Genomic DNA, 26,104 nt, shown 5'->3' on the forward strand with positions numbered 1-26,104 from the left:
GAGGTGGGGCATCCCAGTGGTGGCGGCTTGGGTTTGTAAGGTGAAAATAGTTTGGAAGAAGAGGCAAAAAAATCTTAAACCCTGGGTTTGTATCTCGAAAAGTTTGTATGACGAGGGGTTTGTAAGACGAGGTATTACTGTAGTATATTTTGGATATTTAGTAATAGTAAATAGATAGGGAAGTTGTAACCCTTGGCATAAATGACATTAAGTTGGCCACCTTTAAGCCAGTCACATGACATTTAAGCCATCCCCCATTACATGATCGTCAAGCCACTCCCACCTGGTCACATGACTGGCAAGCCGCACCCACAAAATAAGCCATGCCCACAGCCCTTCACTGCCCAGAGTGCATAGCCTAAAATACTAGTCATTCTCCGAAGAAGGACCTGCCTACTGCCAGTAAAAAAAAATTGGGGGAATAAATTAAGTAAATGAGGTTATTTGCTGCCCTTTTATGGCAGTCAAAACCATCAGCTGGCCACAGGGTTGAAACCATAAAAAAAAAGAGAGCTAAGAATGGAATTCGGTGATTGTAAAACCAACCATTTCCATCCTTATCTGCATCGCTTATGTCAGAGATCCTTGAAAAGGTGTCCTTTTAGAGGTTGAGAAGGGGTGAAACAGCCAACGTTTGTAATGTTGGAGTTGATGGGAGTGAGAGGGGAGTGAGAAAGAAAAAGAAGAATATAGTCTGACAAATGTATTAATATGATAGAGATTCAGATAAGGAAATACAGAGTTCCCTCGATTTTCGCGGGTTCGAACTTCGCGAATAGCCTATACCACGGTTTTTCAAAAAATCTTAATTAAAAAATACTTCACGGGTTTTTTTCCTATACCACGGTTTTTCCCATCCGATGACGTCCTACGTCATCGCCAAACTAATAATTTTTGAAAATAAATAACAAAAAAATAATTATTGTTAATAAATAATTCTGTTTATAAATATCAGGATCACTAAGTGCCTTATTCAATGGTGAGTACCAGTAATAATGGTGAGTAAATGGTTGTTAAGCGAATGGGAAATGGTAATTTAGGGGTTTAAAATGTTAAGGGATGGCTTGTGATACTGTCCATAGCCAAAAATGGTGTATTTACTTCCGCATCTCTACTTCGCGGAAATTCGACTTTCGCGGACGGTCTCGGAACGCATCCCCCGCGGAAATCGAGGGAGTACTGTATAAGAAATTAGATAGAAATGTATCTATGTAACTGATATTTTCTTTTAAAGGAATATATATTCATGTATGGACATGGAGTAAAAAAATAAAAAATATCGGAAACAGACCAAAAAAAAGAGAGAGCTAAGAATGGAATTCGGTGATTGTAAAACCAGCCATCCCGCTCTGCATTCCCATCCTTATCTGCATCGCTTATGTCAGAGATCCTTGTCAAAAGGTGTCCTTCTAGAGGTTGAGAAGGGGTGAAACAGCCAACGTTTGTAATGCTGGAGTAGATGGAGGAGTTGATGAGAGTGAGAGGGGAGTGAGAAAGAAAAAGAAGAATACAGACTGACAAATTTATATGATAGGGGTTCAGATAAGGAAATATAAGAAATTGGATAGAAATGTAACTATGTAACTGATATTTTCTTTTAAAGGAATATATATTCATGTATGGACATGGAGTAAAAAAATAAAAAATATCAGAAACAGACCAAAAAAAGAGAGAGCTAAGAATGGAATTCGGTGATTGTAAAACCAGCCATTCCCATCCTTATCTGTATCACTTATGTCAGAGATACTTGCCAAAAGTTGTCATTTTAGAGCAGTGTTTCCCAACCTTGGCAACTTGAAGAGATCTGGACTTCAACTCCCAGAATTCCCCAGCCAGCATTTGCTGGCTGGGGAATTCTGGGAGTTGAAGTCCAAATATCTTCAAGCTGCCAAGGTTGGGAAACACTGTTTTAGCGGTTGAGAAGGGGGAAAACAGCCAACGTTTGTAAAGTTATATTGATTTAAAGCAGGGGCGTCAAACTCAATTTCATTGAGGGCCACATCAGAGTCATGGCTTGATCTCGGGGGAGCCGGGATGGGCGTGGCGACCTCGACGTCATTCATGTTGGCATCTGTGGCAACGCAAGTGCGCTGCCAGAAAAAACGGCCTCCTGAGCTCAGTTTTTTGGCTGCCGACGGCTTCCCGCAACTCTCTGTCAGTGAAAATGGAGCTCGGGAGGGCCACACCCTTCACTGTTTCCAGGGTGGCCCGGCAGGTCAGATTTAAGCACCCCGAGGGCTGGATCCGGCCCGTGGGCCTTGAGTTTGACACCCCTTGATTTAAGGCAACGGTCATTAGGAATGTTATATTTTGCATGAAGTGCCTTATTCAGAGATTCATGTTTTCTTACGGTTGGGTTTCCTTCGTTTAAAAATGTGGGTGGATAACAGAAGGTTATTAAGAAATACTGGATTGTTGAGACGGCAAGGACAATTCTTGGCTCGGGGCTACATGAACAGCTTGGTATGCTGTTCAAGTGTTCCTCCCTCCGCCTGTGTGCGAAGAATCTTTCTCATGCTTCAGAGGAGCTAGGAAAGCTTAGCTTAGTGTTCAGGCGCAGGTTGCCGCTACCACTGCTACGGGCATAGTTCCCTCTAAGCTGAGCAGTGAGCAATTGCTCACTTAAAATCATCATCAACTCAGAGTTTTCCAAACCTGCCCAGAAGCCGAGAGGGAAAGAGTGAGAGGGAAGGAGAGAGAGAGAGGAAGAGAGAGAAACAGATAGAAAAAAGAGAGGAAGGAAAAGAGAAAGAAAAAGAATGGGAGTAAGGAAGAGAGAAAGAAAATCAAAATCTAGTTTGAAACTAGCTCAACTATTTAAGTGGCATTTTGATATTGATAGAGTTGCCCTATTATGAGCTCACTGTTATAGACACACAGTACAGTATTTTATTTTGACATTCTCTCAGGCAAAACAGGGTGGGTTTTTATTTGTTTCTTTGTTTGTTTGTTTATTTGTTTATTTATTTATTATTTCTGTGCCGCCCAGTTGCCGCTCAGACACTATACTTTTCCGCCCCCCCCCAAAAAAAAATTAGAGGGAACACTGGCTACAGGTGCCCTACATGTGCAGCTTCGCTTCTCCTGTGCGTATCCATATGCGTCCCAGCATGCGCGGATGCCAAATCTTGCACAGGGGCGCATCGGGGGGCGCAGCTGCGCATGCATCCCTGTATTTCCTACCAGAGCTGCGCACCAGATGCTGCACACCACTGGACACGCCAGTGAGCATTGGTAAAACAAGGCTTCTTCACATATACAGAAGCAAAAAACAAGGAGTCTATGGCGCCAAAAAACAAGATGGTGGAGTCTATGGCGCCAACGGCTTGGGGGCATGGCAGGCCTGGGTTGCTGCCGATTCCAGCGACCCAAGCCACCAAGTTACTACCGGTTCTATAGACCCGGTCGGAACCAAGAGGAACCCACCTCTGAAATTATAGCAATACAGTACAATAAATAGCAGGAACTGCATATTCTTCTTGCAATTTATTTATTTATTTATTAGATGTGTATGCCGCCCCTCTCCGTAGACTCGGGGCGGCTCATGCAACAAATCTAATCTTTAAAATAATTAAAAAACCAGACATACACACAAACATACCATGCATAAATTGTATAGGCCTAGGGGGAAAAGGGTAGTTCAGTTCCCCCAAGCCTGACGACAGAGGTGGGTTTTAAGGAGCTTACGAAAGGCAAGGAGGGTGGGGGCAATTCTGATCTCCGGGGGGAGCTGGTTCCAGAGGGTCGGAGCCGCCACAGAGAAGGCTTTTCCCCTGGGTCCCGCCAGACAACATCGTTTAGTTGACGGGACCCAAAGAAGACCGACTCTGTGGGACCTAACCGGTCGCTGGGATTCATGCGGCAGAAGAAAACATGAAATATATCCTGGTTTGTCTTGCTTAATATACTTTTTGGTATTTAGGGGACAGGTAAAGGTAAGTTAGGAAAACAGGCTTGCAGGATATCCAATGTAACTGTGATAAATGGGCGATGTTGAAATGAAAAAAAAACCAAAAGACGACATGTCTTATTTGTTAAGCAAAGAGCACATTCCATCTACGTAGGTTGGAAAGTTTATGAGGTTACAAGGCAGATGCTACAGTACTATTCAATTTTCTCTTTTGCCCCCAGCTCCTGTGGCCTAGAGGTTGAGCTCTTGCCTCACAATCAGGAAGTTGTGAGTTCAATCCTAGGTATAAGCAGATGTAGGGTCTCCTGCTTGGACAGGGGGTTGGACTAGATGACCTTCCAATTCTGTTAATCTGTTAATTCCTCTCCCTCTCTTTCTCCCTCCCTCCCAGTTACGGAATCTCTAGGAATTCCACTTACCATTCCCAAATAAACTATAAACCGTTTGGAACGTTGAAAAATAACCTTCTTAAGGGGGAGGAAAGAGTACCATTTTTGCAAGACAAATAGGCCGTGTTTGCTGTGCCACCTGGCATCTAGGAAATCTCCCAGGAAGGACTAGTTAGGTCAAAGTTAACAGAACAAAATAACAGAGTTGGAAGGGACCTTGGAGATCTTCTAGGTCAAGGGAGTCACTGGATTTCTTCCAGTACCAGATGAGCGCTGTAGTTCTCCTCCGCGGGCTGCGAGGAGCGGGGGGGGGGGGGGGGAAGCAAAATACGAGACAAGTGCCTCCTGCAGCAATTTGCTGGCCAAAATGGGGCATGGGGGCACACCTGGCTCCTACAGGGCCTCTGGGTGACCCATTTTCAGCCTGGAAGGCCTCCTGTAGCAATTTGCTGGCCAAAATGGGACATAGGGGCACACGCGGCTCCTACATGGCCTCTGGATGGCTCATTTTCAGCTCGGAAGGCCTCCTGCAGCAATGTGCTGGTCAAAATGGGGCATGGGGGCACACGTGGCTCCTACATGGCCTCTGGGTGGCCCATTTTCAGCCTGGAAGGCCTCCTGCAGCAATTTGCTGACCAAAATAGGGCATGGGGGCACACGCGGCTCCTACAGGGCCTCTGGGTGGCCCATTTTCAGCCTGGAAGGCCTCCGGCAGCAATTTGCTGGCCAAAATGGGGCATGGAGACACACGCGGCTCCTACAGGGCCTCTGGGTGGCCCATTTTCAGCCTGGAAGGCCTCCTGTAGCACTTTGCCGGCCAAAATGTTTTGTTTGGCAAAGTGCTGCAGAGGGCCGTCCAGTCCGAAAATGGGCTGTGTGGGGACCACACGCGCCTCCCTCATGCCCTATTTTAGCTGGCAAACTGCTGCAGGAGGTCCTCTAAGTCAAAAATGGGCTGCATGGTCAGAGGCACCACTCCTTTACTATTTGCAGGGCGGATTTAAGCACTCTGTGAGCCACATCAGGTACACCGGGCTTGAGCTTGACACCCCTATTCTAGTCCAAACCCCTGCTCAGGCAGGAAACCCTAAACCAATGAGAGCGAACCTGTGACACGCAAAGCCATATCTGAAGGCACCCCCTATCTTATTACTATACCATGTTATATCACCTAAAAACGTCTGTGTCACACGCAGATTTAAACCCCCCCCCACTATTCCTTATTCTCTTCTTCTCTTAATTAAATCTCAATTTTCTCTTATTTATTTATTTATTTATTTATTTATTTATTTATTTATTTATTTATTTATTTATTTATATTTGTATGCCGCCCCTCTCCGCGGACTCGGGGCGGCTCACAGCAAGATACAACAAATCGTGAGAAATCCAAATAAATTTAAAATATTTAAAAAAGTTTAAAAAGAACCCCATTTACTAACAAACACACACACAAACAAACATACCATGCATAAATTGTACATGCCCGGGGGAGGTGTTTCAGTTCCCCCATGCCTGACGGCAAAGGTGGGTTTTAAGGAGTTTACGGAAGGCAGGGAGAGTAGGGGCAGTTCTAATCTCTGGGGGGAGTTGGTTCCAGAGAGTCGGGGCCGCCACAGAGAAGGCTCTTCCCCTGGGGCCCGCCAACCGACATTGTTTAGCTGACGGGACCCGGAGAAGGCCAACTCTGTGGGACCTAATCGGTCGCTGGGATTCGTGCGGCAGAAGGCGGTCTCGGAGATATTTACTTCAGTTGATTATTAAAACATTCTCTTTCCTTAATCATACTCTTATTTTCTGGTCTCCTTTTTTCATAAATTACTTTTCACTAACTAATATATATATATATATATATATATATATATATATATATATATATATATATATATATATATATATATACTCATTTGAAACTAAATGTTACGAATTATAAACAGAACATAGGATGTATACGGTAATGACAAGGATATCTTGTATGTATGTAAGTTAAGAAATAGAATATTGAGATATAAATTTTTATGTATTACTATGTAACAATTCTACTATTTTCCTACACCATTTGATTCTGTACCCCCCCCCTTTTGTTCACATTCCCCTCTTTTTCATTAACTTAACAAATAATTTTTAAAAAAAAGATATTGCCCTATGTTGGCTGCAGCATACATGCGCATGCTGAGAAGCTGATTTTTGGCCTTCTTTTCTGCCATTTTTGCTCTCCCCAGGCTTCAGCAAAGCCTCCTGAATGGCGAAAAATGGGCCAACCGGAAGTTCAGAAACAAACTTCTGGTTGGCCCTTTGGGCTGTTTTTCGCCGTCCTCAGGCTTCAGTGAGGCCTCCACACATGCATATGTATGTGGGTTGTATGCATGCATAGAGGGAAGCACATGGGTTGTGCGCATGCAAGGGGTAGGACATGGGTGTAGGTATGCACGCACTAGTGCACACACACAAACACACCTTTTTGGCACATGAGCCAAAAAAGGATTGCCATCACTGCCCTTTACCATTTCAGGTTGTCCAATCTCTTCTGTTGTTCTGCTGTTACAACCTTTTTGACACAAATTTCTATTTGTACTTAGAAACATAGAAACATAGAAGACTGACGGCAGAAAAAGACCTCATGGTCCATCTAGTCTGCCCTTATACTATTTTCTGTATTTTATCTTACAATGGATATATGTTTATCCCAGGCATGTTTAAATTCAGTTACTGTGGATTTATCTACCACGTCTGCTGGAAGTTTGTTCCAAGGATCTACTACTCTTTCAGTAAAATAATATTTTCTCATGTTGCTTTTGATCTTTCCCCCAACTAACTTCAGATTGTGTCCCCTTGTTCTTGTGTTCACTTTCCTATTAAAAACACTTCTTTCCTGGACCTAATTTAACCCTTTAATATATTTAAATGTTTCGATCATGTCCCCCCTTTTTCTTCTGTCCTCCAGACTATACAGATTGAGTTCATTAAGTCTTTCCTGATAAGTTTTATGCTTAAGACCTTCCACCACTCTTGTAGCCCGTCTTCGGACCCGTTCAATTTTGTCAATATCTTTTTGTACGTGAGGTCTCCAGAACTGGACACAGTATTCCAAATGTGGTCTCATCAGCACTCCATATAGCGGGATCATAATCTCTCTCTTCCTGCTTGTTATACACACAAATGTAGCCAGAGTTCTAACATAGGTTAGTAATAGAGGTTTTGGGGGAATATAATCCTGGGAATATTTCCTACAAGGCACTTGTAAAAGTAATGCAAAACCTTTTGGAAATAAACATTCTACCAAAAGCTGCCTGCTAATAGTGAATTTCAGACATGTCCAGTTTGAATTTTCCAGATTTTTTTAACTCGAAGGATTGCAATTCTCAGCATATCTGGAGACCACCAGCTGTGGGTGTGAAGATTTGATCCATTCACTTCCTTTTAATCACCTCCAACATCTATTGCCAAAGCTACCACCATTGCACCTATACAGTGTTCCCTTGCCACTTCGCGGTTCACCTTTCGCGGACTCGGTGCTTCGCGGGTTTTTGTACTGCAAGGTACTTATTCTTATCACCGACTCCTCTCTCCCACACTCTCTCTCTCTCCCGCCAAAGCCCAGGATGGCAACCTCCTTCCCCCGCAAGGGACGGGGCAGGTGGAAGAAGGGTGCCTCGAGGACAATCCCGGTGTCCAATCGGAGCCCCACTCCGGCAGCTGTGCACCTTGTGCAGCTTGGGATCTGTAGTTTCATTGTAAGCTCGCTCACTCGCCCGTCCGCCTGCCTTTTGCCCTCAAAGAAGAGCGGTAGATGTAGCCGGACGAAACTGCATTTGCTCGCAAGGCAAGTGGGGGAGGAGGGCAAGGGAGGACAGGGGCGGCATACAAATCCAATAAATAATAATAATAATAAAGAGTTTTGCAGACACAGAAAGGAGAAGAGCTGGCGACAGAGCCTGTCGTGAATGCAGGGATCGTCCTCAAATTCAATTTCCAGGCTGATTTGTTCCCTATGCGCTACTTCGCGGATTTTTGTTTCTCGCGGGGGGGGGGGGGTCCTGGAACGTAACACCCGCGATAAACAAGGGAACACTGTATTTCCCCCCTCCCCTACTAGGTTCACCAACTCTTTGTCAGTTGTGTTTTGTCTTACTTTACCTGAACTGTGGGCCATACCTCCAGCACTGTGTGAAAGGGCAGCAGAACCTGATCTGGAGGCAGGAAGGGGGGGAGTGCAAGGGAGGTATTTTAATATATGTTTGTCACTTGGGCACTCAAGGAATCTAGCAGCCTGCAAACCGCATACAAACAGAGGCGGCTAAAAAATAAGAGTTAAGCAAATACCCCAATCCTGTACGTGCACATTCAGCAGAGGTGCAGAATTAAGCAGGCACGTAGGTTTAAACCAGAGGTGGGTTCCTCCCAGTTTGTACAGGTTCACCCAAACCAGTAGCGACCCACTGGTGACGTCACAAACACATCACAGAAGCGGATTAGTCGGTGGTCGGTCCGTGGGGGCTGCCATCTTTTTCGTTGGATTTTTTTAGGAGGGGGCGTTACAGGTTTTTTCTTCTTCTGTGCATGCATGAAAGCCAGCATACAAATCTAATAAATTATTATTATTATTATTATTATTATTATTATTATTATTATTATTATTATTATGTCAGTACAACACAGCAAACGAGATCACTATGCTGGATTTTGTATTTCATCACCAGTCGGGCGCTTCCCAAGTACCTAGGACTGCTTGATGTAGCGGCGAATTATGTTTGCCGATCCCAGTAAAGCGGCCTTTTGCAATTGACAGATGGAGATTTTGTCAATTCCTATGGTTTTCAAATGTCCGCTGAGATCCTTTGGTACTGCGCCCAGCGTGCCAAGGACCACTGGGACCACTTTCACTGGTTTATGCCAGAGTCTTTGCAGCTCGATTTTTAGATCTTCGTATTTCACTAATTTCTCTAGCTGCTTCTCCTCAATTCTGCTGTCGATGATCCATACTTTCTTTTTCTCCGCGATCACAATGTCTGGTGTGTTATGCTTCAGAATTCGGTCAGTCGGAAGTCGGAAGTCCCACAGTAGTTTTGCTTGCTCATTTTCGACCACTTTTTTGGGCTTATGATGCCACCAGTTCTTTGCCACTGGCAAATGGTAGTTTCGACACAAGTTCCAGTAGATCATCTGTGCCACAGCATCATGTCTCTGCTTGTAGTCAGTCTGTGCGATCTTTTTGCAGCAGCTGAGTATGTGATCGATTGTTTCATCTGTTTCTTTACAGAGTCTGTACTTTGGATCGTCTGTTGATTTTTCAATTCTGGCTTTGACAGCATTTGTTCTAATGGCCTGTTCTTGCACCGCCAGTATTAGTCCTTCTATCTCCTTTTTGAGTGTTCCACTTGTAAGCCATGACCAGGTCTTTTCTTTATCCACTTTGCCTTCAATCTTCTCCAAAAACTGTCCATGCAATGCTTTGTTCTGCCAACTGTCCATACGACATTGAGTTACATTTTATTATTATTATTATTATTATTATTATTATTATTATTATTATTATTATTAATGCAACACCATCTTGTTTTTGGCTTTTTTTGGGGGGGGTTCAGATTTTTTGCTACTGTGCATGCGAGGTGCAGCCATGCAACGCAGGAGGAAGCAAACAGGCAGCGAGGTAAGTTAGAACCCACCCCTGTTTTATTATTTATTTATTTATTTTATTTTATTTATTCATTTGTCCAATGCAGAAATACATAGGAAGAAAATAGACATGAAGTAATGTATATAAGGGTAAAAGTGAACATAGAGGAGAAGATATATGAAAGGAAGAAAATACAGTGATACCTTGTCTTACAAATTTAATTGGTTCCGGGACGAGGTTCTTAAGGGGAAAAGTTTGTAAGACGAAACAAAGTTTCCCATAGGAATCAATGGGAAAGTGATTAATGCGTGCAAGCCCAAAATTCACCCCTTTTGCCAGCCGAAGCACCCGTTTTTGCGCTGCTGGGATTCCCATGAGACTCCCCTCCATGGGAAACCCCACCTCTGGACTTCCGTTGCCAGCGAAGCGCTCGTTTTTACGATGCTGGGATTCCCCTGCTGGGATTCCCCTGCAGCATCACAAAAACACGGAAGTCCGGAGGTGGGGTTTCCCATGGAGGGGAGCCTCAGGGGAATCCCAGCAGCGCAAAAACGGGTGCTTTGCTGGCAACGGAAGTCCAGAGGTGGGGCATCCCAGCGGCGGCAGTGGGTTTGTAAGGTGAAAATAGTTTGTAAGAAGAGGCAAAAAAAATCTTAAACCCCTGGTTTGTATCTTGAAAAGTTTGTATGACGAGGGGTTTGTAAGACGAGGTATCACTGTATATATGATATATGAGACAAAGGAAAGACAATTGGACAGGGGACGAAAGGCACACTAGTGCACTTATGTATGCCCCTTAAAGCACTATGGGACTATACTGTGAAACATTTCACATTTTCTAAACAATTTCCAAACCTAGTGATATAACTGCAGTGGCTACTTTCATACAAGATGCCAAACTAGGCTAAAATAGGTTGGGCAATTTGTGGATTCGGAGCATCATGACAACAAACAGGCATTATTATGGGGAACAACAGCAATTTCGTTGTCTTAAATCTGTGACTTGTTTTCAACTACCTTTTGGCCTCTGGATCCAAAAATAATCACAGTTTTTGTCTATCAGGTCAACTTTTTAAGCTACAGGATACAGTAGTCCCTCGCTATATCGCGCTTCACCTACTGCGGCTTCACTTCATCGTGGGTTTTCAAGAAATATTAATGAGAAAAATCATTTGCGGATCTTCGCTGGTTCGCGGGTTTCTGAGGAAGTCGATCGGCAGATTTAAACAGCCCGCCAAACTCGATCGGCAGGTTTTTCAAAAAATATATATCTAAAATTGTAAATACTGTATTTAAATACTGTATCTAAAATAAATACTGTGTGGGAAGGGTTTATAAACACTTAAAACAATGAAAACGTACCAAACAATTACAATATAAATACTTAAATAAGTACTATCAGTCGATAAATTCCCCATCGCGGATTTCACCTATCGCGGCCGGGTCTGGAACGTAACACCAGCGATAGGTGAGGGACTACTGTACCCTCAAAAGTCAAACAAATTGTGCATATAAAGGAATGGAAAGTAAAAAATATACTGTTTACAAAGAATAATTTTATTCATACAAAGGCTATAATGAGTTACTGCAGGTTAAATTGTGTTCAATACAATTTTTTTAATCGAATGGTAATTATGCATATTATCTTGATACCGTGCCTCCATGACCTTCAAATCTTGGTGGAATTGCTCACCCTGTTCATCATTGACTGCACCAAGATTTTCCGGGAAGTTAGCAAGATGACTATCTGAAAAGTGCAATTTGATGCTCATGTTGCAACCTCATAACCTCACAATTCTCATAAGGTGTAGAGAAAAAACTTAAAAACTAACTACAGTTTTGAAACCAAAGTGCCTTAATTAACTACAAAAAAAGCTCAAAAATCAAACTCAACAGAAATTGTGTTACAAATTATTCGCCAGTGTTATTTTAGAATGTGATGGGGTCCAGGCCATCATGTTAACTACAGGCAGTCCTCAACCATAAACAACCTATGACCAGGCAGAGGTTCCTACTTACCGCCGTTACCGGTGCGATGCGCGCGCAGCTCCGAGTGATTGGTGGGTACGCATGTCCGAGCGAAATTTGGCTTCTGCGCATCTGGAGGACGCGAAATCTTGCGAGAGGACACACTGTTGTGCAAGATTTTGGTGAAAAAGTCACCCAAAACCGCCAAAATCTCATGTGCGCACACGTCTTAAACATAGAAACATAGAAGACTGACGGCAGAAAAAGACCTCATGATCCATCCAGTCCGTCCTTATACTATTTCCTGTATTTTATCTTAGGATGGATATATGTTTATCCCAGGCATGTTTAAATTCAGTTACTGTGGATTTACCAACCACGCCTGCTGGAAGTTTGTTCCAAGCATCTACTACTCTCACAAGACTTTGCTTCCTGCACATCCACAGAAGCCAAATCTCGCTCGGATGCACACGCCCACCTGCAGGTCACCCGGAGCTGTGACACAGCTCCATTTTTGCTACCAATACACAGTGTGGCACAAACCGGGTAGCAAACCATTACTGCCTACGACCATTTGTTTAATGATCATTCCAAGTTATGACGGTGCTAAAAAAAGTGACTGGCTCACTGGCCCACCCACTTACAACCAAAGTGTTCCTGCTGTCAGGTGACCAAAATTTTGATCATGTGACTGCAGGAATTTCTGTATTTCTGATGGTTCCAGCACCTACGAAGGTGACATGATCAACATTTGTGACCGTCCCAGGCAGCTCCCAACTAAAAGGGGAGAATGAAAAATAATAATAATTAAAAAAACCCACTTTATTTATTTATTTATTTATTCATTCATTCATTCATTTATTTATTCATTCATTAATTCATTCATTTACTTATTTACTTACTTACTTACTTACTTATTTATTTATTTATTTGGATTTGTATACCGCCCCTCTCCGAGAACTCGGGGCGACTCACAGCATATACGAAGACACAATTAAGTACAATTAATTCAATTAATATACATTAATTTTTTTAAAAAAATTCTAACTTTAAAAACTTTCATCAACATTCATTCAATAAATCATACTAAAAGCATTCGTTGGTCAGGGACAAGATCTAATAACCCCAGGTCTGGCGACAAAGATGGAGTTTTTAAACGCCCCAAGTCTGCGGAGAGGGGCGGCATATAAATCCAATAAATCTAATCTAATCTAATCTTTCGGAAGGCAAGGAGGGTGGGGGCAGTGCGAATCTCCAGGGGGAACTGATTCCAGAGGGCCAGGGCCCCTACAGAGAAGGCTCTTCCCCTAGGTCACGCCAGCCGACATTGTTTGGTCGACGGGACCCTAAGGAGACCATCCCTGTGGGACCTCACCGGTCGCTGGGATTTATGCGGCCGAAGGCAGCCCCAGATATATTCTGGTCCGATGCCATGTAGGGCTTTATAGGTCATAACCAACACTTTGAATTGTGTCCGGAAACAGATCGGCAGCCAATGCAGTCCGTAGAGTGATGACGAGATATGGGAATGTCTTGGAAGCCCCAAAACCGCTCACGCAGCTGCATTTTGGATGATCTGAAGTTTCTGAACACTCTTCAAAGGTAGCCCCATGTAGAGAGTATTGCAGTAGTTGAACCTCAAGGTGATAAGGGCATGAGTAACTGTGAGCACATGCTTAACAACTGTGGCAAACAAGGTCATATAAAACCGGGCAGGGTCATAAGATGACTCACTTAGCAGTAGAAGTTCCAGTTCCAATTGTGGTCATAAATTGTAGATTACCTGTAAAGGCTTGGCCCATTATCTGGACTACTACTACCACTACCACTACCACTACCACTACCACTACCACTACCTCTTATTCTTGTTCTTGTTCTTGTTCTTCTTCTTTTTCTTGTTCTTGTTCTTCTTGTTCTTCTTCTTGTTCTTCTTCTTCTCCTCCTCCTCCTCCTCCTCCTCCTCCTCATTATTATTATTATTATTATTATTATTATTATTATTATTATTATTATTTATTGGATTTGTATGCCGCCCCTCTCCGTAGACTCGGGGCGACTAACAACGATAAAAACAACATGTAACAATCCAATACTAAAACAACTAAAAAACCCTTATTATAAAACCAAACATACACGCAAACATACCGTGCATAAATTGTAAAGGCCTAGGGGGAAGGAATATCTCAGTTCCCCCATGCCTGACAGCAGAGGTGGGTTTTAAGGAGCTTATGAAAGGCGAGGAGGGTGGGGGCAATTCTAATCTCTGGGGGAAGCTAGTTCCAGAGGGCCGGGGCCGCCACAGAGAAGGCTCTTCCCCTGGATCCCGCCAAACGACATTGTTTAGTTGACGGGACTCGGAGAAGGCCCACTCTGTGGGACCTAACTGGTCACTGGGATTCGTGCGGCAGAAGGAATGGCATGCTGTGGACTGGGGTTAAGTGTGCTGCCTGAACCTGGCCATTATACATTATAAGAGCCACAGAAGAACATTTTTGCACCACGTCTGGATGCAGTGAATTAACTGTAATACTGCAATCTCCCTTTAGAAACATTTTCATTGCTTTCCCAAGACATGAAGGACCAGCTGGTTAGCTCTTTCCCTTCCACACTGCTTGGTGTGCCCATTGAATGTTACTTTTACACTAGTGTGGTGAGAGCAATCACGGCTCAATCTGAGGGCCTCAAACAAAGGAGCACATCCAAGCAAGTTGTTTGGGCCACAGTTCAGCTCTTACATCCAGCCACAGGTTTTTCTTTTTAATCCTGCATGTTAAATCAGTTAAAGTGCCCTGGTTTACACCGGCCAAATTACACACTTGCATCCTAAGTCAATAATTATGGTTTGGCAATCACAGCGGCTGGATTTCCCTATTGTGCTACATCAGACGAAATGATGGCTTATTGGTGTGAAATGAGAAGCCAGTTTCATTTCCTGCGGAGGAAAATATGGGGAAGGGGAGGGCTGTCCGATAGCCACATTCATGCCGATCAATTTCCGGTCACAATTCAAAGTGTAGGTTATGACCTATAAAACCCTTCATGGCATCGGACCAGAATATATCCGAGACTGCCTTCTGCTGCACGAATCCCAGCGACCGATTAGGTTCCACAGAGTAGGCCTTCTCCGGGTCTCGTCAACTAAACAATGTTGGTTGGCGGGCCCCAGGGGAAGAGCCTTCTCTGTGGCGGCCCCGATTCTCTGGAACCAGCTCCCCCCAGAGATTAGAACTGCCCCTACCCTCCTTGCCTTTCGTAAACTCCTTAAAACCCACCTCTGTCGTCAGGCATGGGGGAATTGAGATATTTCCCCCTGGCCTATATAATTTATGTATGGTATGTTTGGAGGTATGTCTGCTTAAAAATGGGGTTTTTTAACTATTTTAAATTTTAAATTGTAAATTATTAGATTTGTCATGAACTGTTTTATTGTGTTGTGAGCCACCCCGAGTCTACGGAGAGGGGCGGCATACAAATCTAATAAATAAATAAAAATAAAATAAAATTCAAGTTGAGAAGGCCTTAAAAGACAATCTCAGCATTTCACACGAAGGCTCAACAAAAATTAGAAGTGTGTATTTATAAACTAAGGCTCAGGGGCTCAGGCGATATAATAATCTATTAATAAAATCTAGATTTTATTACCAAACTATTCATGAACAAGGCTTAGGTTTCCTTTAGGTTAAAGACCTCGGTATACTAATAACAAAAGATTTAAGTGCCAAAGCCCACTGCAACAATATAGCCAAGAAGGCTTCAAGAGTTGTAAACCTAATCCTACCTAGCTTCTGCTCTGGCAATCTCACACTGTTTACCAGAGTTTACAAAACTTTTGCCAGACCCATCCTCGAATACAGCTCATCTGTTTGGAACCCATATCACATCTCAGACATTAACACCCTTGAAAATGTCCAAAGATACTTCACCAGAAGAGCCCTTCACTCCTCCACTCGAAACAGAAGACCCTACGAGACTAGACTTTCAATCCTGGGCCTAGAAAGCCTAGAACTAAGACGCCTTAAACATGATCTAAGTATTGCCCACAAGATCATATGCTGCAACGTCCTGCCTGTCGGCGACTACTTCAGCTTCAACCACAACAACACAAGAGCACACAACAGATTTAAACTTAATATTAACCGCTCCAAACTTGACTCTTACTAGTATCATGTATATAAACATTGTTATACCTTTGTATACTACCAATATGTACTTGACAAAATAAAATAAATAAATAAAATAAGTATTGACTGGCAATAGCTTCCAAACTGTTAACAGGCATTAATGTTTTGTAAGCTTTTGCTACGGACCGGCTAGTACACTGCTCAAAAAAATAACATCTCCTAGATCTGAATGAATGGAATATTCTCATTGAATACTTTATTCTGTGTAAAGTTAAATGTGCACAACAGCATGTGAAATTGATTAATAATCAGTGTTGCTTCCTAAGTGGACAGTTTGATTTCACAGAAGTTTGATTTACTTGGAGTGATATATAGTGTTGTTTAAGTGTTCCCTTTATTTATTTATTTTTTGAGCAGTGTATTAAAATGTGATGGATGGCAGCAGTACGTTTATTTTCATACTTTGAGTTGATAAATAAATTCATGAGTTTTTCTGTAGTCCTGTAAATATCTCATTTCTTTGTACAGAAAAAGGAATGAGTAAAAATTAACAAGTTGGAGGTAAACTGAGAACAACACTTTGTATGGTTGATGTAAGGCTTAATTATGTAATATAATGCTTAATATGGTTAAAAGGTTAAGTCCAAAGCCTAACAGCCAAGAACAATAAACCTCTATGCTAATATTCTGCATTAGAAGATCAACGGGTGACTTACCAATATTCTCTTCAACACATCTGAGTTGGCTCACATTTGCCAACCCTTCCCAAATCCTCAGAATGAACCTATTATGTGTCATTTTAACAAACTCCTTGTGGGAATCGCCCCCACCCATCAGCAGTTTCCTGTTACTTCCCAATCATACTTCTGATTCCCCTACTATTCCTAAAAGAGACTCAACTTTTCCAATATTAAAGCCGTGTTTCTCAATAACCAACCTATGACCTAATGCTTTAGAAGAGATATTCCTTCTTTTCGATCACACTGTCTTTGTAAGTAAAATAAGAAAAGAGAATTTATTATTTGTGCTCTTTTAATACAGGACTTTGCTGAATGGAAAGGCAAGATTGAGTTAGCTGGCTTTTTCGATTTAGGAAGGCTCTTGTTACTCAATCAATCAATCAATCAATTAATTAATTAATTAATTAATTAATTAATTAATTAGATTTGTATGCCGCCCCTCTCCATGAACTCGGGGCGGCTCACAACAGGCATAAACAAATCGTACAAATCCAAATAGTTTCAAATAAATTTAAATATTTTAAAAAAGTTTTAAAAAGAACCCCGATATACTAACAAGCACACACACAAACATACCATGCATAAGTTGTACGTGCCCAGGGGAGATGTTTCAGTTCCCCCAAATCTATGGGGGGGGGGGGCTGCTTAGGGTTGAAATCAAGTTCTAGCCCCCGGTCAGAGGTAGGCTGCCAAGGTGGAACAGTGAGGTGTGCTTGCCCCCGTGGCTCTGAGTGCTAGCGGAATCAAGCGCAATCCTGCTACTGCACCTGGGCAGGTAGCGAAATCACACGTGGACGCGCAGGGGCGATTTCGCTACCTGCCCGGGTGCAGTAACCTAACCCTAACCCCTATGTGTCTGTGCGTGATTTCGCTACCTGCCCAGGTGCAGTAGCATAATTGCGCTGGACTCCGCTAGCACTCAGAGCCACGGGGGCGAGCACAATCACCGTTCTACCAGAGTACCTCCGGAACCGCCTGCTACCGCACGAATCCCAGCGGCCGATAAGGTCCCACAGAGTTGGCCTTCTCCGGGTCCCGTCGACTAAACAATGTTGTCTGGTGGGCCCCAGGGGAAGAGCCTTCTCTGTGGCGGCCCCGGCCCTCTGGAATCAACTCCCCCCGGAGATTAGAACTGCTCCCACCCTCCTTGTCTTCCATAAACTACTTAAGACCCACCTATACCGCCAGGCATGGGGGATTTGAGACACCTTTCCCCCAGGCTTATTATAATTTATGTTTGGTATGTATGTGCTGTTTGGTTTTTAATTATGATAGGGTTTTTAGTTATTTTTAATATTAGATTTGTGCCTGTATAATATTGTTTTTATCGTTGTTGTGAGCCGCCCCGAGTCTTTGGAAAGAGGCGGCATACAAATCTAATAAATTATTATTATTATTATTATTATTATTATTATTATTATTATTATTAATTATTAGCAGCCCACCTCAGCCCCAGTGGAAAAGAAAGTGGGTGGATACATACCGTATGTTACAGAGTGTTGATAATCTGGCCTGACTTGTAGCATTACAAAGAGCTGCGTGTAGACAGTCTTCCATCAGATTAGCTAAACAAATCAATAACCTTCACTAATCAAACATGCAAATGAAACCCTTCTAAAGAAATTGGCCAGAGAGGCCTTGTGAAAGAAAGGCAACAAGGTGACTTCCAGGTTTTTCGAACTATACCCCACCCCCAAACACATTCTCTTGTCCTGCTGGTTTGGCTTCTGGAAGTTGGGGTGCAAAATATTTGTTTATTGTTTATTTCCCCCCCTACCAAGACTGAACTGCCTGTCGGAGTATTCCCCCTTTCAGTTTTTTAGAATTCTTTATTGGCCAAGTGTGATTTTTTTAAAAAAAAATTATTTATTTATTTATTTATTTATTTATTTATTTATTTATTTATTTATTTATTTATTTATTTATTTAGTTAGTTAGTTAGTTAGTTAGTTAGTTAGTTAGTTAGTTAGTTAGTTAGTTAGTCCAATACACAATGAGGGTTTTAGTGGGTATATATCTATATACACATAGTAAAATACATGTTAAAGGTTATAGAGAACATACTCATAGTAAATATATATCTATGAAAGAATAGAAGAGAAGTTATAGGAATAAAACATGAATGAAAGAATAGAAGAAGAGATATAGGAATAGAAGAAAGCTATAGGAGATATAGGAGAGCAATAGGACAGGGGACGGAAGGCACTCTAGTGCACTTGTACTCGCCCCTTACTGACCTCTTAGGAATCTGGATAGGTCAACCGTAGATAATCTAAGGGTAAAGTGTTGGGGGTTTGGGAATTTGTCTTCAGTGCCTCAGCTCTCAGTGTACATAATATATATATTATTTTACATGTTTTTTGCTGAAATTTTAAAATTAAAGGAGACTAGGATGACACCACTTCGGCCATCCTAGTCTCCCTTAATTTTAAAATTTCAGCAAAAAACATGTGATACATACAGAATATAATTGTGGGCTATGAATAAATTAACTGCCTTGAAATGGCCCTGGGTTGGGCCTCGAGGTAAAAAGGAGTTGTGACATTCCTTCAATATACCAGGGTGATCTGACATAAAAACACACACACACACACATATATATACACACACAGATACATACACACATTTGTCAAGAATAATGAGGTACAACACAATGATTGTCAGGGGTTAAATAAGCAACGAAGAGACAATCAATATTAATAAAAATCTTAAGGACATAAGCAACAGTCATACAGTCATAAGTGGGAGGATATGGGTGATAGGAATGGTGAGAAAAAACTAGTAGTAAAACTAGTGCAGACTTAATAAATAATTCCACAGTGTTGAAGGAATTATTTGTTGAGCAGAGTAATGGCGTCCAGGAAAAAAAAATGTTTTTGGGGACAAGGTACCGTTTCCTGGAATAACCAACTCCCAAATCCCAGAAAACTACTCAAGCAGGGGTCCCCAACCTTGACAACTAGTGGACATCAACTCCCAGAATTCTCCAGCCAGCTTTGCTTTTGATGGCTGGAGCTTTGATAGCTGGAGAATTCTGGGAGTTGAAGCCCACAAGTCTTAAAGTTGCCAAGTTTGAAAATCTAGGGACAGGTAAGAATGCAACCTATCCTGTGTTTGGAACATGTTTTATCAATGGCTAGAGAAAAAGAAACCAGAGGGAAAAGTGGGAATATAAAGTGTACATAGTTATAGATATAAATATATGGAAAAACAAATTCTAGAAAACGGAGAATTAACATATAAACAAAGATGTATAAAAAATATAAGTAACGTATGCGTTAAGAGGAGACGTTATTAGTTATATACCGGTATATATATATATATATGTTAAATGTTTTTAGCTGAATATATATTGAGACCTGAAAACTGTAGAGGGAATACAATTTAACTTACAAATATATAAATGGCAATATGACATCGACACAATTTATCGTAAAAAAGGGTTACAAAAGTTCAAAGTTAAGACCTAGCTTTTCCGGCAGGCCTGGAATTAGACTGATTATAAGTATGTATGTTTTGTATATTATTGTTTTTATTGATTTTTATTATTAGATTTTAACTGTTTTTATTGTTGTTGTATTTATTCCGATTGTTAGCCGCTCAGAGTCCATTCATTTGGAGTGAGCAGCATATAAATACAATAAATAAATAAATAAATGTTGTTTCCCCTTTTTTGTTTTTGTCGTTCCTTTTGTTTGCAAGGTTTGGTTTAAAGTTCGCATTTTAATGTTTTAAATGTTTTTTGACATTTTATATTTATATTTATATATTTGTATTATATGGTTTATATTCAATAAAACATAAAATACGAATATATTTATATTTTACGTGATATAGTTTATATTCAACAAAACATAAAATATAAATATATTTATATTATATAGTTTATATTCAATAAAAATGATTAAAAAAAAATAGAATGCAACCTATCCCAGTCATAGAAACATAGAAACATCGAAGATTGACTGCAGAAAAAGACCTCATGCTCCATCTAGTCTGTCCTTATACTATTTCCTATATTTTATCTTAGGATGGATATATGTTTATCCCAGGCATGTTTAATTCTGTTCGTGCGGATTTACCAACCACATTTGCTGGAAGTTTGTTCCAAGCATCTACTCCTCTTTCAGTCAAATAATATTTTCTCACATGGCTTCTGACCTTTTCCCCAACCAACCTCAGATTGTGCCCCCTTGTTCTTGGGTTCACTTTCCTATTAAAAACACTTCCCTCCTGAACCTTACTTAACCCTTTAACATATTTAAATATTTCGATCATGTCCCCCTTTTCCCTTCTGTCCTCCGGTTTTCCATGGGCTGGAAAACCTGCCTGTGGAACCCACTGGACCTTAGGAGTTTCAACGTCGATAATTTAGGGATTTGGAGGTTGTTGTTATTGTTATTATTGTTATTGTTATTATTATTATTATTGCTGTTGTTGTTGTTATTTTATTTATTTATTTATTAGATTTGTATGCCGCCCCTCTCCATAGGTCAGTTGGTGCCAGTCTTATTATTATTGTTGTTGTTGTTATTATTATTATTATTACTATTATTACTATTACTATTATTATTGTTGTTGTTCTTGTTACTGTTGTTGTTATTATTATTATTTAGATTTAGATTTGTATGCCACCCTTCTCCGAAGACTCGGGGCAGCTCACAAGATACAATATAAACAACAGCACACAACAAATCTAATTAATTAAGCATTACAAACTAAAACCCCAATATATTAAAATCAGTCCAGGTTGGGTGGGCCAGTCTTCGGAGAGGGGCGGCATACAAATCTAATAAACTATAACTAAACTATAACTATGAAAACAGCTCCCCGAGTTTCCCACAAAGCGAAGACACCCCCCCCCAAAAAAACCCCACCACCACTTACCTGTTGTTCCCTTCGGTGGTGCAAATGTCAAACTTTTGGCCGGCCCAGCCCTTCGAGAGTTCGGCCTGGTCTCCTCAGAACTCCTGAGGAGACCAGGGGGCTTTCAGACGGGTAGCAACGGAAGAGTCCCCCCCACTCCAAAAAAAAAAATCCCCGAGCCTGAGGGGGAACGCTGCCCAGGCGGAGGTCGGGGGGAGCAAACCATTCAAAGCGGAGGGGGGGGGGCGATGAAGTGTCACACCTGGGCCGGGCCTGCCTCGACTTCCTGGCGGAAGGCCTCCAAGCCGCTCCGGTGCTCCCTGAGGGGGGCGAAATTTACCTTTCCCCCCCGACGGCGAGGGTCGCCTTACTCTCTCTCACTGCCCCCTCCGCTCGCTCCTTCCCCGCCTCCTGGGAAACCGTCGCCCCCAGCAGCCCCGCCTTGGCGTTTACCTGCCCAGCCAGGTGAACCGCGTCTGAGGGCCCCTCCCTCACCTGGGCCCACGTGACCGCCCGAGCTACCTGGAAAGGACACGCCGCTGCTCCGGAAGGCGGGCGAGCCCTCTCCGGGATGGGATCAGGGCGGGAGGGGGGGCCCCCCGGCAAGCTCGGTTCCCGGTCCTCGCCCTTCGGGCCGGTGGACTTTTCTGCCCGTTCTCTGGGCCGCGGACAAAGGTCAGCGTATCAAGAAAGTAAGGGCCTCCTGCTCAGGCGGGGTGGGATGGGGTGGGGTCGGACTGGATGACCTCCAGGGGTCCGTCCCGCAAATAAAATGATAAAAAAAATTTTTAAATAATTATTCGTGCGAGTAATTATATATTCGTCAATTGTAAATAAAATTAAAATAAAATGAAATAAAAATAAAAACCATGCCGTTAGAGAAGAGCCCTCGGCAACAGAATACCCCAGGGAACCAGACTTGCAATCCTAGGGGTAGAGAGCTTTACCTTCAACACGACCTAAGCTTAGCCCATAAAACCATCTGATGCAACGTCCTTCCTGCCAAAGGCTACTTCAGCTTCAACCGCAACAACACAAGAGGGCACAACAGATACAAACTTAAAGTAAACCACTCCAAACTCTATTGCAAGGAATACTACTTTAGTAACCGAGTAGTTGATGCATGGAACTCATTACCAGACTCTGTAGTATCATCACCTAACCCCCAAAAAATGTACCCTTAGACTACTCACTGTTGACTTCTTCCGATTCCTAAGAAGTTAGTAAGGGGCGTGCATAAGGGCACCTTCCATCCCCTGTCCTAATGTTTTTCTCTTACTAGTATCATGTATATAAACAATGTTATATCTTTATATGCTACCAATATGTTCTTGATGAAAGAAAGAAAAAAAGAAAGAAACATAGAAGATTGACCGCAGAAAAACATCTCATGATCCATCTAGTCTGCCCTTATACTATTTTTTGTATTTTATCTTAGCATGGATCTATGTTTATCCCAGGCATGTTTAAATTCAGTTACTGTGGATTTACCAACCACGTCTGCTGGAAGTTTGTTCCAAGGATCTTCTAATCTTTCAGTAAAATAATATTTTCTCATGTTGCTTTTGATCTTTTGATCTATTAGCTAGCAAAGGGAACAGATTCCAAGGACAGTGATTGATTGATTGAAGGGTTGATTGATTATGTGCCATCAAGTTGTTTTCAACCTTTAGAAGCACCTAGATAAAAGTCTCTAGACATTCAGTCATCCAGGTCATAGTTGTCCCAATGGTGCTTTTTCAGGAGGCAACTCGATTTTCTTGTTTTTATTCCTTTGAAGCCTGTTCGCTCCTCATCCAAGGAATTTCTTCGGCTCTGACTGGAATGGGATTGTGGGGAATTCGAAAGATTTATATTCCTTGCAGACAGCTGGCCATTTGCATCCACTGTTTTTTTTTTTTAAATAAAAGTATTTCAGAAGAGAAGAACAAAATGGGAGAACAGTGCAGTCAGGCGGTAGGGAAAGCAAGTAGAATGCTTGGCTGCATAGCTAGAGGTATAACAAGCAGGAAGAGGGAGATTGTGATCCCGCTGTATAGAGCACTGGTGGGACCCCATTTGGAATAATACTGTGTTCAGTTCTGGAGATCTCACCTACAAAAAGATATTGATAAAACTGAACGGGTCCAAAGATGGGCTGCAAAAATGGTGGAAGATCTTAAGCATAAAACATATCAGGAAAGACTTAATGAACTCAATCTGTATAGTCTGGAGGACAGAAGGGAAAGGGGACATGATTGAAATATTTAAATATGTTAAAGAGTTAAATAAGGTTCTATCTATCTATCTATCTATCTATCTATCTATATCTATCTATCTATCTATCTATCTATCTATCTATCTATCTATCTATCTATCATTTATCTATCTATCCATCTATCCATCTATCCATCTATCCATCTACCTATCTACCTACCTACCTATCTATCTATCGTCTGTCTGTCTGTCTGTCTATCTATCTATCATCTATCTATCTATCTACCTACCTACCTACCTACCTACCTACCTATCTATCTATCTATCTATCTATCTATGTATCATCTATCTATCTACCTACCTACCTACCTACCTATCGTCTGTCGGTCTGTCTATTATCTATCTATCTATCTATCTATCTATCTATCTATCTATCTATCTATCTATCTATCTATCTCTATCTGGATTTGTAGGACGCCCTTCTCCAATGGGCTCCATGCTACCTATTGCTTTTCAGATAGATACTGTTCAGAGTACAGTACAGTAGCACAAAAAATTGAAGGGTCCTCATTCCAAGTTAAAACACTGAAAAAAAGGTGACTTGCATCCATTTTTCACACCATAGCTGCTGCATCCCCATGTCCTTGTGATCAAAATTCAAAACCTTTGCCAACTGACTTATCACTGGCTGCAAGCCGTGTGCCTCCTTTGGACAGAGACAGCTGAAGATGCTATTGGCACCTACATGATGCTCTGCAGAGAGAAAGGCTGCATTATTAGTCAGCAGAGCTGCAGAGCCAGCTACGTCTGACAGCTGCAACCACTGATGTCAAAACTTCTATTAGTCGCTGACCTTTTGGATGGATAACACTCTGGCAGGAGACTTGAAAGCACTTCCGGTAAGATTGGTAGATTGGCAACTGAAGAACTAAGTTTTGCCTTGGCAAACTTAGCGGCCGGTGGCAGATTTTTTATAGGAATCTTAAAAACCATTATTTTTATTTTTAATGGAATCAGAGCCAACTGCAAACAAACAGCCTCATGCAGGATTAAATAAAACTTGCTTCTGTTTCTGGATTTTTTAAAAAAAAATAAACATACAAAGGCAGAGAGAAGGAAGAACTTCCTTTATTATGGAGAGAAATGCACAAATTTTACAGAACACACACCCACACATTCAGATCTTGGAGATTACAAAGGAACGGTTGGAAACCTTTTGTCAGGGTTCCAAATAACATCTAAGTTCAAATCAGAGTCTGAGGCAAAAGTTTTTCCAAAGTTCCAATTAATTAATTAATTAATTAATTAATTAATATTTATTTATTTGTTCGTTCGTTCATTCATTCATTCATTCAATTTATTTATTTATTTACTTACTTATTTACATAGAAACATAGAAACATAGAAGTCTGACGGCAGAAAAAGACCTCCTGGTCCATCTAGTCTGTCCCTATACTATTTTCTATATTTTATCTTAGGATGGATATATGTTTATCCCAGGCATGTTTAAATTCAGTGACTGTGGATTTACCAACCACATCTGCTGGAAGTTTGTTCCAGGGATCTACTACTCTTTCAGTAAAATAATATTTTCTCATGTTGCTACAAAAAGATATTGACAAAATTGAACGGGTCCAAAGACGGGCTACAAGAATGGTGGAAGGTCTTAAGCATAAAACGTATCAGGAAAGACTTAATGAACTCAATCTGTATAGTCTGGAGGACAGAAGGAAAAGGGGGGACATGATCGAAACATTTAAATATGTCAAAGGGTTAAATAAGGTCCAGGAGGGAAGTGTTTTTAATAGGAAAGTGAACACAAGAACAAGGGGACACAATCTGAAGTTAGTTGGGGGAAAGATCAAAAGCAACATGAGAAAATATTATTTTACTGAAAGAGTAGTAGATCCTTGGAACAAACTTCCAGCAGACGTGGTAGATAAATCCACAGTAACTGAATTTAAACGTGCCTGGGATAAACATAGATCCATCCTAAGATAAAATACAGGAAATAGTATAAGGGCAGACTAGATGGACCATGAGGTCTTTTTCTGCCGTCAGTCTTCTATGTTTCTATCATTTCCTACTCTGTGCTGTGTGCTATTGTTTGGTACAAAACCTCCCTCCTCCCTGCGGTAAAAAAAGATCACGTTCCCCAGGGTCACGTGCCCCCCCGGCATCGTTCCATGCCCCCCCCCGGGGGGTTGGGGGGGGTCCCGCCCCACTATTTGAGAAACACTGCTTAACCTGAAGCTCATCAAATGTGCTAGAGGGCAATTTCCAGGATCTCACTGGCCATT

The 26,104-nt window shown here is 41.7% G+C and overlaps 1 protein-coding gene across 5 annotated transcripts in view; it reads right to left on the bottom strand.

The window, feature by feature from the left end:
• Positions 1–22,273, bottom strand: part of KDF1 (keratinocyte differentiation factor 1) — a 46,303-nt gene extending 24,030 nt beyond the window's left edge. The window contains exons 1-2 of one of the 5 annotated variants that reach the window (XM_070764973.1): positions 21,630–22,111; positions 18,226–18,307 (exon numbers count right to left, since the gene is read on the bottom strand). The gene's annotated coding sequence lies outside the window, so the exon portion shown is untranslated. The other 4 variants (XM_070764974.1, XM_070764972.1, XM_070764975.1 and 1 more) reach the window with 4 other exon arrangements.
• Positions 22,274–26,104: the final 3,831 nt, after the last annotated feature.

The sequence above is a fragment of the Erythrolamprus reginae genome, chromosome 11 (assembly GCF_031021105.1).
Source record: "Erythrolamprus reginae isolate rEryReg1 chromosome 11, rEryReg1.hap1, whole genome shotgun sequence".
NCBI classification, from domain to species: Eukaryota; Metazoa; Chordata; class Lepidosauria; order Squamata; family Dipsadidae; genus Erythrolamprus; species Erythrolamprus reginae.